We start from the raw sequence: 15,836 nt of genomic DNA, 5'->3' as shown, positions 1-15,836 counted from the left end.
TTCGCCCTCGGCCGGGCATGCGTGTTGGGGATCTGGTCGGCCCTCGGGATGTTGGCCCACGGGAGCCGGAAGGCCGTGTCCACGAGGTTCGGCGTGGTTGTAGTGTAAATTGCTGGTCGGGAGGGCCCACGCCACGAGGCCGGTCTCACACGTGCCCCCCCCAGCTGAAAGGCTGGGAGAACTACCCATCCACTTGGGGGTTCTCCTTGCTGAAGCGGAAGAATCGGGACAGGCCGTCCGCGTTGGCGTGGTCCGTCCCGGGGCGATGTTCCACAGTGAAATCCATCCCTTGGAGAGAGATGGACCAGCGTAGCAGCTTGGGGTTTTCCCCTCGCATCTGCATCAACCACCGCAGGGGTCGATGATCTGTTTGTACTCGGAAGTGTGTTCCGAACAGGTAGGGCCGTAGCTTTTTGAGGGCCCAGACTACTGCGAAGGTCTCTCTTTCAATTGTGCTCCACCGCTGTTCCCGGGGCAGCAACCTTCGGCTGATGAAGTCTATCGGCCGATCTATGCCTTTGTCGTCGAACTGGGAGAGGACTGCCCCGATGCCGTGTTCCGAGGCGTCCGTCTGGACCACAAACTCCTGGGCGTAGTCGGGTGCTTTGAGCACTGGAGCCGCGCACATGGCGGCCTTTAGGTGGTCGAACGCCTTCTGGCAGGAGGGAGTCCAGTGTACTTTCTTGGGGTGTTTTTTGGAGGTTAGTTCTGTGAGGGGGCCTGCGATGCTGCCATAGTTCTTAATAAACCTTCGGTAGTAGCCGGTGAGGCCCAGGAAGGCCCGGACTTCCGTTTGGGTTGCGGGTGGTTCCCAGGACAAGATGGCATCGATCTTTGACTGGAGGGGGGCGACCTGCCCACTTCCCACCTGGTGCCCCAGATAGGTTACGGAGCCGTGCCCAATTTGACATTTGCTGGCTTTGATGGTGAGGCCGGCCCGGCGCAGAGCCAGCAGGACTTGACGGAGGTGCTGGAGGTGCTCGGTCCATTGGGAGCTGAAGACCGCTATGTTGTCGAGGTATGCTGCGCTGAACCCCTCTAGTCCGGACAGGACCCTGTTCACCTGCCGCTGGAAGGTGGCCGGGGCATTCTTCAATCCAAACGGCATCACCCTAAAGCGGTAGTGTCCATCCGGGGTGGAGAAGGCGGAGCGCTCCTTGGCTCCCTCGGTGAGGGCAATCTGCCAGTATCCACTGCTCAGGTCGAAGGTGCTGAGGTAGCGAGCGGCCCCAAGGCGGTCAATGAGCTCGTCGGCACGGGGGATAGGGTGAGCGTCCGCTCAGGTGACCGCATTGAGTCCTCGGTAGTCCACGCAAAACCTCAGCTCGGGGGCAACACCCGGGGAAGTCGCTTTCGGGACTAGGACTACCGGGCTGGCCCAGGGGCTGTCGGAGGGTTCAATCACCCCGAGGTCTAGCATCTTCGCCACCTCGGTCTGGATGCAGGTTCGGACCCGATCAGGGACCCAGTAGGCCCGATGTCTCACTGGCGGGCTGTCGCCGGTGTTCACGTCGTGGACACACCAGTTGGTGACCCCAGGGGTCAGGGAGAAGAGGTCCGCGAACTGCCCTAGTAGCTGGCGGCAGTCGTCGGACTGTTGGGCTGTGAGGGTGGTTGACAGTCTCACTCCCTCCACGGACCCATCGGTCTCTTTCGCCCCCAGAGGGTCTGGAAGGGGCTCAGTGTCTTCTTCGGCCCCATCGTCGGTGGCCAGGAGTAAACTCAATTCGGTCCGTACAAAGTGAGGTTTGAGGCGGTTCACGTGGAGAACCCGGAGGGGGTTCCGCGGGGACTGCACATCGACGAGATAGGTGACCTGGCTCTTCCGCTCGACCACCTTGAAGGGCCCAGTCCATTTATCTTGGAGAGCGCAGGGTCTCACTGGGGCCATGACCCAGACTTGTTGGCCCGGCTGAAACTCGACCAGCGTAGCATTCTGGTTATACCAGCGCTTCATTTCTTCCTGACTAGCCTCGAGGTTCGCTTCTGCGAGTTCTCTGAATTTTCGGGTCTGGTTGCGGAGCGCCAAGATGTATCGGAACACATCCGGAGGGGTCCCCCGGGGGGTTGTTTCCCACCCCTCCCTGACCAGGCTCAGGGGTCCTCGGACGGGGTGTCCATATAGTAGTTCGAATGGGCTGAATCCCAGGGATTTTTGGGGAACCTCCCGGTAGGCGAACAGGAGACATGGGAGGAGGACGTCCCACCTCCGGCGTAGGGGTTCCTCGAGGCCCATGATCATTCCTTTCAGTGTTTTGTTAAAGCGCTCGACTAGGCCGTTTCCTTGGGGGTGGTACGGGGTGGTGAATTTGTACGATACTCCGCACTGCTGCCAGAGGGACTTCATATATCGGGAGATAAAGTTCGTACCCCGGTCACTCACGACTTCGCGGGGGAACCCCATGCGGGAGAAGATCCCCATCAAGGCCCGGCCTACCACGGGGGCCGTCACGGTGCGGAGAGGGATGGCTTCGGGGTAACGGGTGGCATGATCCACCAGGACGAGGATGAACCGGTGGCCCTGGGCGGTCTTGGGGTCCAGCGGTCCCACAATGTCGATTCCTACCCGCTCAAAAGGGGTACTGACGACGGGGAAGGGCTGTAGCGGAGCCTTGCGCTTGCCTCCACTCTTTCCGCTGGCCTGGCACGTGGGGCAGGACTTGCAGTGGGCCTCCACATTTGCTCGCATCTTGGGCCAATAGAAGTGGGTGACGAGTCGTTGGTAGGTCTTATCTTGGCCTAAGTGTCCGGCCAGGGGTACATCATGGGCCAGGCCCAGGAGGAGACTTCGGAAGCGTAGGGGTACCACTAGTACCCGGGCCGATCCCAACTCGGCCGACTTCTGTTCGCTGTACAGGAGGCCGTTCTCCCAGTATACCCAGTGGGTGCCAGTCCGGTCGCCTGCTGCTTGGGCCTCGGCCTGTTGTCGGGGTCCAAAGAGGGACGGGCAGGTGGATTGTTCTTGGCAGAACTCTTCACGGGAGGGGCCCCCTTCGCAGGGCCACTGGGCCAGTTCTGGCAAGTCCTCGAGTTTGGTCAGGTTTTCGGGGTCGGAAGGCACTGACCCTTCGTCGGGAGCGGTCGGTTCATCCAGAAGGGGGTCGTTGGCCTCTGGTGGTGTATTCTGGATCTCGGGGATGGTGGCGGTGTCTAGCGGCATGGCCTCTCCCCCCTCGGAGGAAGGCGCCCTGAGAGTCATTGAGCGCGTGGTGGCGCATACCCACTCGGGTAGGCCCATCATCTCGAGGTGGGCCCTTCGTTCCACTTGTCCCCAAGGGGAGTTCTCAAGGTCGTTGCCCAGGAGGAATTCCATGGGCTGGGAGGTTCGGACCGCCACCTTTAACTTGCCGGTGACTCCCCCCCATTCGAAGGGGACTAGGGCCATCCGGCAGAGGCTCTCGGAATTGTCTGATGATATGACGGGGCAAGAGGCGCCAGGCAGGATCTGATCTTCCGAGATCAGGTGACAATGAACCGCCGTGACACTCGCCCCCGTGTCCCGGAGGCCCTCGATGCGGTGACCGTTGACCGTTACCTGCTGTCGGTACTTCTTCGTGTTGGCGGGCAGGGACGTTCCGGGGACCATCTCCCAGTCCCCTAGGGAGACCAAGGCCATGGCGGCTGGTTCCCATTCTTCGGAGCCTTCCATCTCTTCCCCCAGGGCTACGGAGGCCATCTGTCGAGCCGGCGGGGTTGTTGTGGTGGTCCGCTGGTACAGGGGACATTGAGGGTCGCTGGCATAGTGTCCGGTCTGTTGGCAGCGAAAACAGGTGATCCTCACTCGGGGCCCCGGCCTCCCTGGTGGCCCGGTGCTGGCCGGAGGTGGAGCTGGGAAGGGCGGAGATTGTCCTCTGGGAGGGCTGAGCGGGGATCCCCCCGGGAGCTCCCTTTGCCGGCCTTGATTCCCTCCGCCCCTCTGGTGGGGGGGTCCCTGACTGTGGCGACCGTAGTCTCCCACGGGGCCCCGGGAGGCCCGGGTGTTCACCCACCGGTCAGCCTCGACGGCCAGTTTTCGAGGGTCTGTTAGTTTGCTCTCCAGGAGGTGCTGGCGCAGCTCTACGAAGCAATTAGCGGACAAGTGTTCCCATGCGATTAGGTCGAACAGCTCCTCAAAGGTGGAGACCTTGCTGCCCTTGATCCATCCGTCCAAGGCCCGGCTGTAAAAGTTCACGTACTCCACCCAGGTGGTACCGGGTATCTTTTTGCAGTCTCTAAACCGTTGTCGGTACATTTCAGGGGTGAGCCCATATCTGGCTACTAGGGCCTCTTTCATGTGACTGTAGGAGTTCATCACCGTGGAGGGCAGGTCCAGCAGGGTATCTCTCCCCTCGCTCAGGAACCGGCCCCACAGCCCAGCCCCCCAGTCTTTCTGCGAGACTCGGTGGGAGGTCATGGCGACTTCGTAGGCCTTGAACCATTGCTGAATATCGTCGTTCTTATAGTATTCTTTCACCACATCTTTGGGGATGTGGACCTTTGGTTCCACGGTGGAGGAGATGGGTTGGGTTTCCGAGGGTCGGGTCTCCGCCTTCTTAGCCTTGAGCTCGATTTCTTTTAGGCTACGTTCGTGCTCTAGTTGGAGTTTTTTCTCTTCGTGTTCTCTCTGTCGTTTCTTTTCCTCTAGTTCTCCTTGTAGGCGTAACTGTTCCACCGCCAGTTTTTTTGTCAGCCAGTTTTAGCTCTCCTTCGATTTTTAATTTTGCTAGTTCTAGTTCGTGGTTGCGACCTCTTTCTCGGTCCGCTAGTTCCTCTGGGGATAGGCCCCCCTCGGGGGCGCCGTTCCTCCCCGGGGTGCTTCGTGGTTCGTTGGGAGGCTCTCCTTCTGTTTGTGTCCGGGGAGTTTCCGCCTCGACCCAGGTTTTTAATGCCCCCTGGAAGTCCTCTTTCGTGCTTAGTCCGGTGGTAGCGATTCCAAAGTCTTTGCAAAATTGTTTCAGTTCTCGGTGCGTATAAGATTCTAACTGGTCCTTTTGGAATGCCGTGCTCGGGTTGGTGCCTGCGGCACCTAGGGAAGTTTCTCCTTCCATTCTTCTTGGTAGTGCGTAAGCCGTCTACTGCACGATCTCTAGGTGTTGGCTCGGATCCCGTCGCCTGCCACCAAATGTTGGAAGGCGTTCCCCGGGGAGGCTGCTGAATGCTTTCCTGACCACCCGGAGGCCCACCTTACCCAGAGTTAGGCCGAGCAAGAGCAGGGAGGCCCTTCCTGGAAGGGTCTCGTACCTAGGATCGCACACGCTGCGCTTACTCTCTTCTTCGGATAGAGGGACACCACACAGTAATTCGTTGTAAGATAATATGCTTTATCGGTGGTTGTCAGGGATCTTTATGATCCGGCAGGCAGTTGCAGAATTAATGCCACAAGCGGCAGCGATCTCGTGATGAGGGGAAAAGGGGTAGGGGGACAGTCTTTGAATCAGTGTCTCTGCGAGGTATCCGGCGCCCATCTCTCAATCCTCGAGCTGAGGGGATGTTACTTCTCTTGGCAATCTCTGCCGATTCTCTTGGAGGAGCGGGCCGCGAGTCACTCAGCAGGCACCGGAGGGTCGTAGTTCAGGGAGCCGCGACGGCGTCAGCAGGGCTCATATGGTTCAGAATTCGGTGAGCCGCGACGGCGTCAGCAGGGCTCAGATGGTTCAGAGTTCGGGGAGCCGCGACAGCGTCAGCAGGGCTCAGATGGTTCAGAGTTCGGGGAGCCGCGACAGCGTCAGCAGGGCTCAGATGGTTCAGAGTTCGGGGAGCCGCGACAGCGTCGGCAGGGCTCAGGTGGTTCAGAGTTCGGGTAGCGTTCTTCTGTTCGGGGAGCGATCGAGCCGCGACCAAGTTAGCAGGCTCTCGTCAGTCCAGGTCTTCTCTGCCCCCGTCCCGTCAGCACCCCTTGTTATACTCCCCCTCCTCTTTGAAGTCCGGAGTCCTCGCGGAGAGGGGTCTGGTGCCTGGGGGCGGTGTGATGGGGTTTCCTGTCGCTCGGCCCTTTGATCTGTTCAGGTGGGTCCGGGAGGGACTCCAGACGCCCAGCAGGCGAGGCGCCCGATCACCGGGGGCCTGGTGGTTGATTGAAACCTCCCTCGGGAGAGAGACCAGAGGTGTGACAGGGTCAGTGCCTCTCGGTCTGGTTTGGGGGGGGGTTTCGTTCGCCCTCGGCCGGGCATGCGTGTTGGGGATCTGGTCGGCCCTCGGGATGTTGGCCCACAGGAGCCGGAAGGCCGTGTCCACGAGGTTCGGCGTGGTTGTAGTGTAAATTGCTGGTCGGGAGGGCCCACGCCACGAGGCCGGTCTCACACTCACTGTACTCTTCTGACCTCACACACACCAGTGGAGTCTCACTCACTGCACTCTTCCAACCTCACACAGACCAGTGGAGGCTCACTCACTGCACTCTTCAGATCTCACACACACCAGTGGATTATCACTCACTGCACTCTTCGAGCTCACACACACTAGTGGAGTCTCACTCACTGCACTCTTCAGACCTCACAAACACATGTATGGAGTCTCACTCACCGCACTCTTCAGACCTCACACACATATATGAAGTCTCACTCACTGCACTCTTCACACCTCACACACACCAGTGGAGTCTCACTCACTGCACTCTTCAGACCTCACACACACCAGTGGTGTCTCACTCACTGACTCTTCAAACCTCACACACACCAGTGAAGTCTCACTCACTGCACTCTTTAGACCTCACACACACCAGTGGAGTCTCACTCACTGCACTCTTCCAACCTCACACACACCAGTGGAGGCTCACTCACTGCACTCTTCAGACCTCATACACACCAGTGGAGTTTCACTCATTGCACTCTTCCGATCTCACACACACCAGTGGAGTCTCACTCACTGCACTCTTTGACCTCACACACACCAGTGGAGTCTCACTCACTGCACTCTTCAGACCTCCGAAACGCATGTATGGAGTCTCACTCATGGCACTCTTCAGACCTCACACACATATATGAAGACTCACTCACTGCACTCTTCAAACCTCACACACACCAGTGGAGTCTCACTCACTGCACTCTTCAGACCTCACACACATATATGACGTCTCACTCACTGCACTCTTCAAACCTCTCACACACCAGTGGAGTCTCACTCACTGCACTCTACGGCCCTCATACACATGAGTAGAGTCTTACTCACTGCACCCTTTAGAGACCTCACACACTTTAGTGGAGTCTCACTCACTGCACTCTTCAGACCTCACACACACCAGTGGAGTCTCTTACTGCACTCTTCAGACCTCACACACACCAGTGGAGTCTCACTCACTGCACTCTTCCAACCTCACACATATATATGAAGTCTCACTCACTGCACTCTTCAAACCTCACACACACCAGTGGAGTCTCGCTCACTGCACTCTACAGCCCTCATACACATGAGTGCAGTCTTACTCACTGCACTCTTCAGAGACCTCACACACTTTAGTGGAGTCTCACTCACTGCACTCTTCAGACCTCACACACACACCAGTGGAGTCTCTTACTGCCCTCTTCAGACCTCACACACACCAGTGGAGTCTCACTCCGTGCACTCTTCCAACCTCACACATATGTATGAAGTCTCACTCACTGCACTCTTCAAACCTCACACACACCAGTGGAGTCTCACTCGCTGCACTCTTCAGACCTCACACACACCAGTGGAGTCTCACTCACTGCACTCTTCAGACCTCACATGACCAGTGGAGTCTCACTCACTGCACTCTTCAGACCTCAAACACATATGTGGAGTCTCACTCACTGCACTCTTCAGACCTCAGACACACCAGTGCAGTCTCACTCACTCCGCTCTTCAGACATCACACACATATATGAAGTCCCACTCACTGCACTCTTCCAACCTCAAACACACCAGTGACATCTCACTCACTGCACTCTTCAGACCTCACACACACCCATGGAATCTTTTACTGCACTCTTCAGACGTCACACACACCAGTGACATCTCACTCACTACACTCTTCAGAGCTCACATAGACAAGTGGAGTCTCACTCAGTGCACTCTTCGGACCTTACACACACACCAGTGATGTCTCACTCACTGCACTCTTCACACCTCACACACACCAGTGGAGTCTCACTCACTGCACTCTTCAGACTTCACACACACCAGTGGTGTCTCACTCACTGACTCTTCCAACCTCACACACACCAGTGAAGTCTCACTCACTGCACTCTTCCAACCTCACACAGACCAGTGGAGGCTCACTCACTGCACTCTTCAGACCTCATACACACTAGTGGAGTCTCACTCATTGCACTCTTCAGATCTCACACACACCAGTGGAGTCTCAATCACTTCACTCTTCAACCTCACACACACCAGTGGAGTCTCACTCACTGCACTCTTCAGACCTCACAAACACATGTATGAAGTCTCACTCACCACACTCTTCAGACCTCACACACATATATGAAGTCTCACTCACTGCACTCTTCAAACCTCACACACACCAGTGGAGTCTCACTCACTGCACTCTTCAGACCTCACACACATATATGACGTCTCACTCACTGCACTCTTCAAACCTCACACACACCAGTGAAGTCTCACTCACTGCACTCTACAGCCCTCATACACATGAGTAGAGTCTTACTCACTGCACTCTTCGAGCTCACACACACTAGTGGAGTCTCACTCACTGCACTCTTCAGACCTCACAAACACATGTATGGAGTCTCACTCACCGCACTCTTCAGACCTCACACACATATATGAAGTCTCACTCACTGCACTCTTCACACCTCACACACACCAGTGGAGTCTCACTCACTGCACTCTTCAGACCTCACACACACCAGTGGTGTCTCACTCACTGACTCTTCAAACCTCACACACACCAGTGAAGTCTCACTCACTGCACTCTTTAGACCTCACACACACCAGTGGAGTCTCACTCACTGCACTCTTCCAACCTCACACACACCAGTGGAGGCTCACTCACTGCACTCTTCAGACCTCATACACACCAGTGGAGTTTCACTCATTGCACTCTTCCGATCTCACACACACCAGTGGAGTCTCACTCACTGCACTCTTTGACCTCACACACACCAGTGGAGTCTCACTCACTGCACTCTTCAGACCTCCGAAACGCATGTATGGAGTCTCACTCACGGCACTCTTCAGACCTCACACACATATATGAAGACTCACTCACTGCACTCTTCAAACCTCACACACACCAGTGGAGTCTCACTCACTGCACTCTTCAGACCTCACACACATATATGACTTCTCACTCACTGCACTCTTCAAACCTCACACACACCAGTGGAGTCTCACTCACTGCACTCTACGGCCCTCATACACATGAGTAGAGTCTTACTCACTGCACCCTTTAGAGACCTCACACACTTTAGTGGAGTCTCACTCACTGCACTCTTCAGACCTCACACACACCAGTGGAGTCTGTTACTGCACTCTTCAGACCTCACACACACCAGTGGAGTCTCACTCACTGCACTCTTCCAACCTCACACATATATATGAAGTCTCACTCACTGCACTCTTCAAACCTCACACACACCAGTGGAGTCTCGCTCACTGCACTCTACAGCCCTCATACACATGAGTGCAGTCTTACTCACTGCACTCTTCAGAGACCTCACACACTTTAGTGGAGTCTCACTCACTGCACTCTTCAGACCTCACACACACACCAGTGGAGTCTCTTACTGCCCTCTTCAGACCTCACACACACCAGTGGAGTCTCACTCCGTGCACTCTTCCAACCTCACACATATGTATGAAGTCTCACTCACTGCACTCTTCAAACCTCACACACACCAGTGGAGTCTCACTCGCTGCACTCTTCAGACCTCACACACACCAGTGGAGTCTCACTCACTGCACTCTTCAGACCTCACAAGACCAGTGGAGTCTCACTCACTGCACTCTTCAGACCTCAAACACATATGTGGAGTCTCACTCACTGCACTCTTCAGACCTCAGACACACCAGTGCAGTCTCACTCACTCCACTCTTCAGACATCACACACATATATGAAGTCCCACTCACTGCACTCTTCCAACCTCAAACACACCAGTGACATCTCACTCACTGCACTCTTCAGACCTCACACACACCCATGGAATCTCTTACTGCACTCTTCAGACGTCACACACACCAGTGACATCTCACTCACTACACTCTTCAGAGCTCACATAGACAAGTGGAGTCTCACTCAGTGCACTCTTCGGACCTTACACACACACCAGTGATGTCTCACTCACTGCACTCTTCACACCTCACACACACCAGTGGAGTCTCACTCACTGCACTCTTCAGACTTCACACACACCAGTGGTGTCTCACTCACTGACTCTTCCAACCTCACACACACCAGTGAAGTCTCACTCACTGCACTCTTCCAACCTCACACAGACCAGTGGAGGCTCACTCACTGCACTCTTCAGACCTCATACACACTAGTGGAGTCTCACTCATTGCACTCTTCAGATCTCACACACACCAGTGGAGTCTCAATCACTGCACTCTTCGACCTCACACACACCAGTGGAGTCTCACTCACTGCACTCTTCAGACCTCACAAACACATGTATGAAGTCTCACTCACCACACTCTTCAGACCTCACACACATATATGAAGTCTCACTCACTGCACTCTTCAAACCTTACACACACCAGTGGAGTCTCACTCACTGCACTCTTCAGACCTCACACACATATATGACGTCTCACTCACTGCACTCTTCAAACCTCACACACACCAGTGAAGTCTCACTCACTGCACTCTACAGCCCTCATACACATGAGTAGAGTCTTACTCACTGCACTCTTCAGAGACCTCACACACTTTAGTGGAGTCTCACTCACTGCACTCTTCAGACCTCACACACACCAGTGGAGTCTCTTACTGCACTCTTCAGACCTCACACACACCAGTGGAGTCTCACTCACTGCACTCTTCCAACCTCACACATATATATGAAGTCTCACTCACTGCACTCTTCAAACCTCACACACACCAGTGGAGTCTCACGCACTGCACTCTTCAGACCTCACACACACCAGTGGAGTCTCACTCACTGCACTCTTCAGAGCTCACATAGACCAGTGGAGTCTCACTCAGTGCACTCTTCAGAGCTCACATAGACCAGTGGAGTCTCACTCAGTGCACTCTTCAGACCTCATACACACCAGTGATGTCTCACTCACTGCACTCTTCACACCTCACACACACCAGTGGAGTCTCACTCACTGCACTCTTCAGACTTCACACACACCAGTGGTGTCTCACTCACTGACTCTTCAAACCTCACACACACCAGTGAAGTCTCAGTGCACTCTTCAGACCCCAACACACACCAGTGGAGTCTCACTCACTGCTCTCTTCAGACCTCACACACCTATATGATGTCTCACTCACTGCACTCTTCAGACCTCACACACACCAGTGGAATCTCACTCACTGCACTCTTTAGACCTTGCACATGCATATATGGAGTCCCACTCACTGCACTCTTCACACCTCACACACACCAGTGAAGTCTCACTCACTGCACTCTTCAGACCTCTCTCACACATGTATGGAGTCTCACTCACTGCGCTCTTCAGATCTTATATACACCAGTGGAGTCCCACTCACTGCACTCTTCACACCTCACACACACCAGTGGTGTCTCACTCGCTGCACTCTTCACACCTCACACACACCAGTGGAGTCTCACTCACTGCACTCTTCAGACCTCACACACACCAGTGGAGTCTCACCCACTGCACTCTCCAGACCTCACACACACCAGTAGAGTCTCACTCACTCTTCAGACCTCACACACACCAGTGGAGTTTCACTCACTGCACTCTTTAGACCTCACAAACACATCTATGGAGTCTCACTCACCGCACTCTTCAAACCTCACACACACCAATGGAGTCTCACTCACTGCACTTTTCAGATGTCACACACACCAGTGGAGTCTCACTCACTACACTCTTCAGACCTCACACACACACCAGTGATGTCTCACTCACTGCACTCTTCAGACCTCATACGCATCAGTGGTTTCTCACTCACTGACTCTTCAAACCTCACACACACCAGTGAAGTTTCACTGCACTCTTCAGACCTCACACACACACCAGTGGAAACTCACTCACTGCACTCTTCAGACCTCACACACACCAGTGGAGTCTCACTCACTGCTCTCTTCAGACCTCACACACATATATGAAGGCTCACTCACTGCACTCTTCACACCTCACACAGACCAGTGAAGGCTCACTCACTGCACTCTTCAGACCTCACACACACATGTATGGAGTCTCACCCACTGCACTCTTCCAACCTCACACACACCAGTGACATCTCACTCACTGTACTCTTCACACCTCACACACACCAGTGGAGACTCACTCACTGACACACCGCCAGCCTCCCACACATCTAGAGTCTCACTCAGTTACAGCCTCACATACTTCAATGGAGCCTCAGTAACTCACTCCACGAGCTTCAGACACCTCTGCAGTCTCACACACTCCACACATTACACTGTCCTTATAGTCTCAGTCCACATACCCTTTGACCCTTTCTATCTGACCTCTCGACCTATGACTTCTTGAGCCTCCACAGAAAGGGTCCCCATCATTTGTTGTCATCAGTTTTACTGGGGTGTCACCACAGACAATAAACTGCTTCAAAAGCAACTCTTTGTCGTCTCATGATTAATGATCCCCCTCCCCCCCCCCTCCCTCGGCTGGTCTGCGCCTTGTATCCGTGCTGTGGTCATGAGGTCCCCGCTGCGTGTCACTCACAGCCAGTCCAGTGTTCTCTGCCCTGCGCACTTATTGCGTCATCACTGGGCGTCCGGAGCATTGCTGGGTGTCTGGGGATTACTGGGGGTCTGAGGTATTACTGAGGGGCTGAGGCATTACTGAGGGACTGAGGCATTACTGAGGGGCTGAGGCATAACTGAGGGTTTGAGGCATTACTGGGGGTCCGAGGATTTACTGAGGGGCTAAGGCATTACAGAGGGTCTGCGGCATTACTGGGGCTCTGAGGCATCACTGAGGGGCAGCGGCATTACAGAGGGTCTGAGGCATTACTGAGGGGCTGAGGCATAACAGAGGGTCAGGGGCATTACTGACGGTCCGAGGCATTACTGAGGGACTGAGGCATTACTGTGGGGCTGAGGCATTACAGAGGGACTGAGGCATTACTGAGGGACTGAGGCATTACTGTGGGGCTGAGGCAGTACTGGGGAACAGAGCCACTACTGAGGGCCTGTAGCATTACAGAGGGTCTGAGGCATTACAGAGGGTCTGAGTCAATAGAGAGGGCCTGAGGCATTACTGGGGGTCTGAGGCATTGCAAAGGGTCTGAGGCATTACTGGGGGTCTGAGGCATTTCTGGGAGCCTGAGGCATTAATGGGGGTCTAAGGCATTTCTGGGGTCTGAGACATTAATGGGGGTCTGAGGCATTTCTGGGGGTCTGAGGCATTATTGGGGGTCTGAAGCATTACTGAAGCTCTGGGGTATTACTGGGGGTCTGAGGCATTACTGAGGTTCTGAGGCATTACAGAGGGTCTGAGGCATTACTGAGGGTCTGAGGCATTACTGGGGATCTGAGGCATTACTGAGGGACTGATGCATTACTGAGGGGCTGAGGCATTACTGAGGGGCTGAGGCATTACTGGGGGTCTGAGGCATTGCAGAGGGTCTGAGGCAATACAGAGGGACTGAGGCATTAATGGGGGATTGAGGAATTGCAAAGGGTCTGAGGCATTACAGGGGGTCTGAGGCATTGCAGAGGGTCTGAGGCATTATAGAGGGACCTCACACCCTGTGCTGGCCTCTGATGTTTCCTTTCTGACCAGAGCTGAACCTCAGGAGTCCGGGTCACAGATCTCACGCCCTGTGCTGGCCTCTTGTGCTTCCTTGATGACCAGAGCTGACCCCTCAGGAGTCTGGGTCACAGACTTCACACCCTGTGCTGGGCTCTAGGGCTTTCCTGCTGACCAGAGCTGACCCCTCAGGAGTCTGGGTCACAGACCTCACACCCTGTGCTGGCCTCTGGGGCTTCATTGCTGACCAGAGCTGACTCCTCAGGAGTCTGGGTCACGGACCTCACACCCTGTGCTGGCCTCTGGGGCTTTCCTGCTGACCAGAGCTGACCCCTCAGGAGTCTGGGTCACAGACCTCACATCCTGTCCTGACCTCTGGGGCTTCCTTGATGACCAGAGCTGACCGCTCAGGAGACCGGTTCACAGACCTCACACCCTGTCTTGGCCTCTTGTGCTTCATTGATGACCAGAGCTGGCCCCTCAGGAGTCTAGTCCACAGACCTCACACCCTGTCCTGATCTCTGGTGCTTCCTTGCTGACCAGAGCTGACCCCTCAGGAGTCTTGGTCACAGACCTCACACCCCATGCTGGTCTCTGGTGCTTCATTGATGACCAGAGCTGACTCCTGAGGAGTCCGGTTCACAGACCTCACTCCCTGTGCTGGCCTCTGGGGCATTCCTGCTGAAAAGAGCTGACCCCTCAGGAGTCTGGGTCACAGACCTCACACCCTGTCCTGGCATCTGGGGCTTCCTTGATGACCAGAGCTGACCCCTCAGGAGTCTGGGTCACAAACCTCACACCCTGTCCTGGCCTCTGGGGCTTTCCTGCTGACCAGAGCTGACCCCTCAGGAGTCTTGTCCACAGACCTCACCCCCTGTGCTGGCCTTTGGGGCTTCCTTGATGACTAGAGCTGATCCCTCAGGAGTCTTGTCCACAGACCTTGTGAGAAGTTGGCCTGGCATATGCTGGTCACCTTGCACCAGTCGAATTCGACTCTTATGGTAGATAGGTTTAAGACAACCTTTTAAAGAAAGCTATCCTAGTGGTAGCTGTGGAGAGCAGCCTTCAGGCTAAGTCTCTGAGTAATGTAAAGCAGCTTGTTTTACCTTATAATCTCTACAATTACCAAATGAAAGGACACCACACAGGTATATATATAAAATATATATGTAATTATTTCTAACACACTCTACTAATCTCTTTATGAGATTGGAAGTCAAGAACATATGCACAAATCAATGTTTCACAACAAATTAAACACTTATATGGCTTGGGCCCTAGGGGCGTACCAGACCATATACTAACAAGCATTGGCATTGCCAATAGGTCTCGCTTGTTGGACTTTATAAGTATTTAGTTATGCAGCACAATATCCTTGGTGCAACAACATTAACTGTTGCATGGTTAAACACTTAGAAGGCCCCAAAGGCGAGACCTATTGGCTATGCCAATGCTTGTTTTTTTTTTAATAAAAGGACAAGCAGTGTTATCAGCCTCCGGCTGCCACTTAGAGGTAGAGAGAGAGAGGTGTGTAGAGAGACAGAGGGGTGTGTAGAGAGAGAGAGAGGTGTGTAGAGAGAGGTGGGTAGAGAGAAGTGGGTAGAGAGAGGGGTATAGAGAGAGGGGTATAGAAAGCGGTGTAGAGAGGGGTAGAGAGAGGGGTAGAGAGAGGTGTAGAGATATATAGAGAGGTAGAGAGGTAGAGAGGTAGAGAGAGGTAGAGAGGTAGAATGGTAGAGAGGTAGAGAGAGAGAGGTAGAGAGAGAGAGGTAGAGAGAGAGAGAGGTAGAGAGAGAGAGAGGTAGAGAGAGAGAGAGGTAGAGAGGGAGCGGTAGAGAGGTAGAGGAAGAGAGGTAGAGAGGTAGAGAGAGAGGTAGATAGGTAGAGAGATAGAGAGGGCAAGAGAGGTAGAGAGGTAGAGAGAGAGCCCTGCCTGAACCCTGACCAGAGATAGTAACCAGAGTGGTGCTCTTAACTTGACTTAGGTCTCTGCACCTAGACATGTAAACGGAGGAAGAGT

The sequence above is a fragment of the Triturus cristatus genome, chromosome 7, assembly GCF_964204655.1.
Source record: "Triturus cristatus chromosome 7, aTriCri1.1, whole genome shotgun sequence".
In the NCBI taxonomy this organism is placed as follows: domain Eukaryota; kingdom Metazoa; phylum Chordata; class Amphibia; order Caudata; family Salamandridae; genus Triturus; species Triturus cristatus.
Note: the sequence above shows the minus strand (reverse complement) of the source record.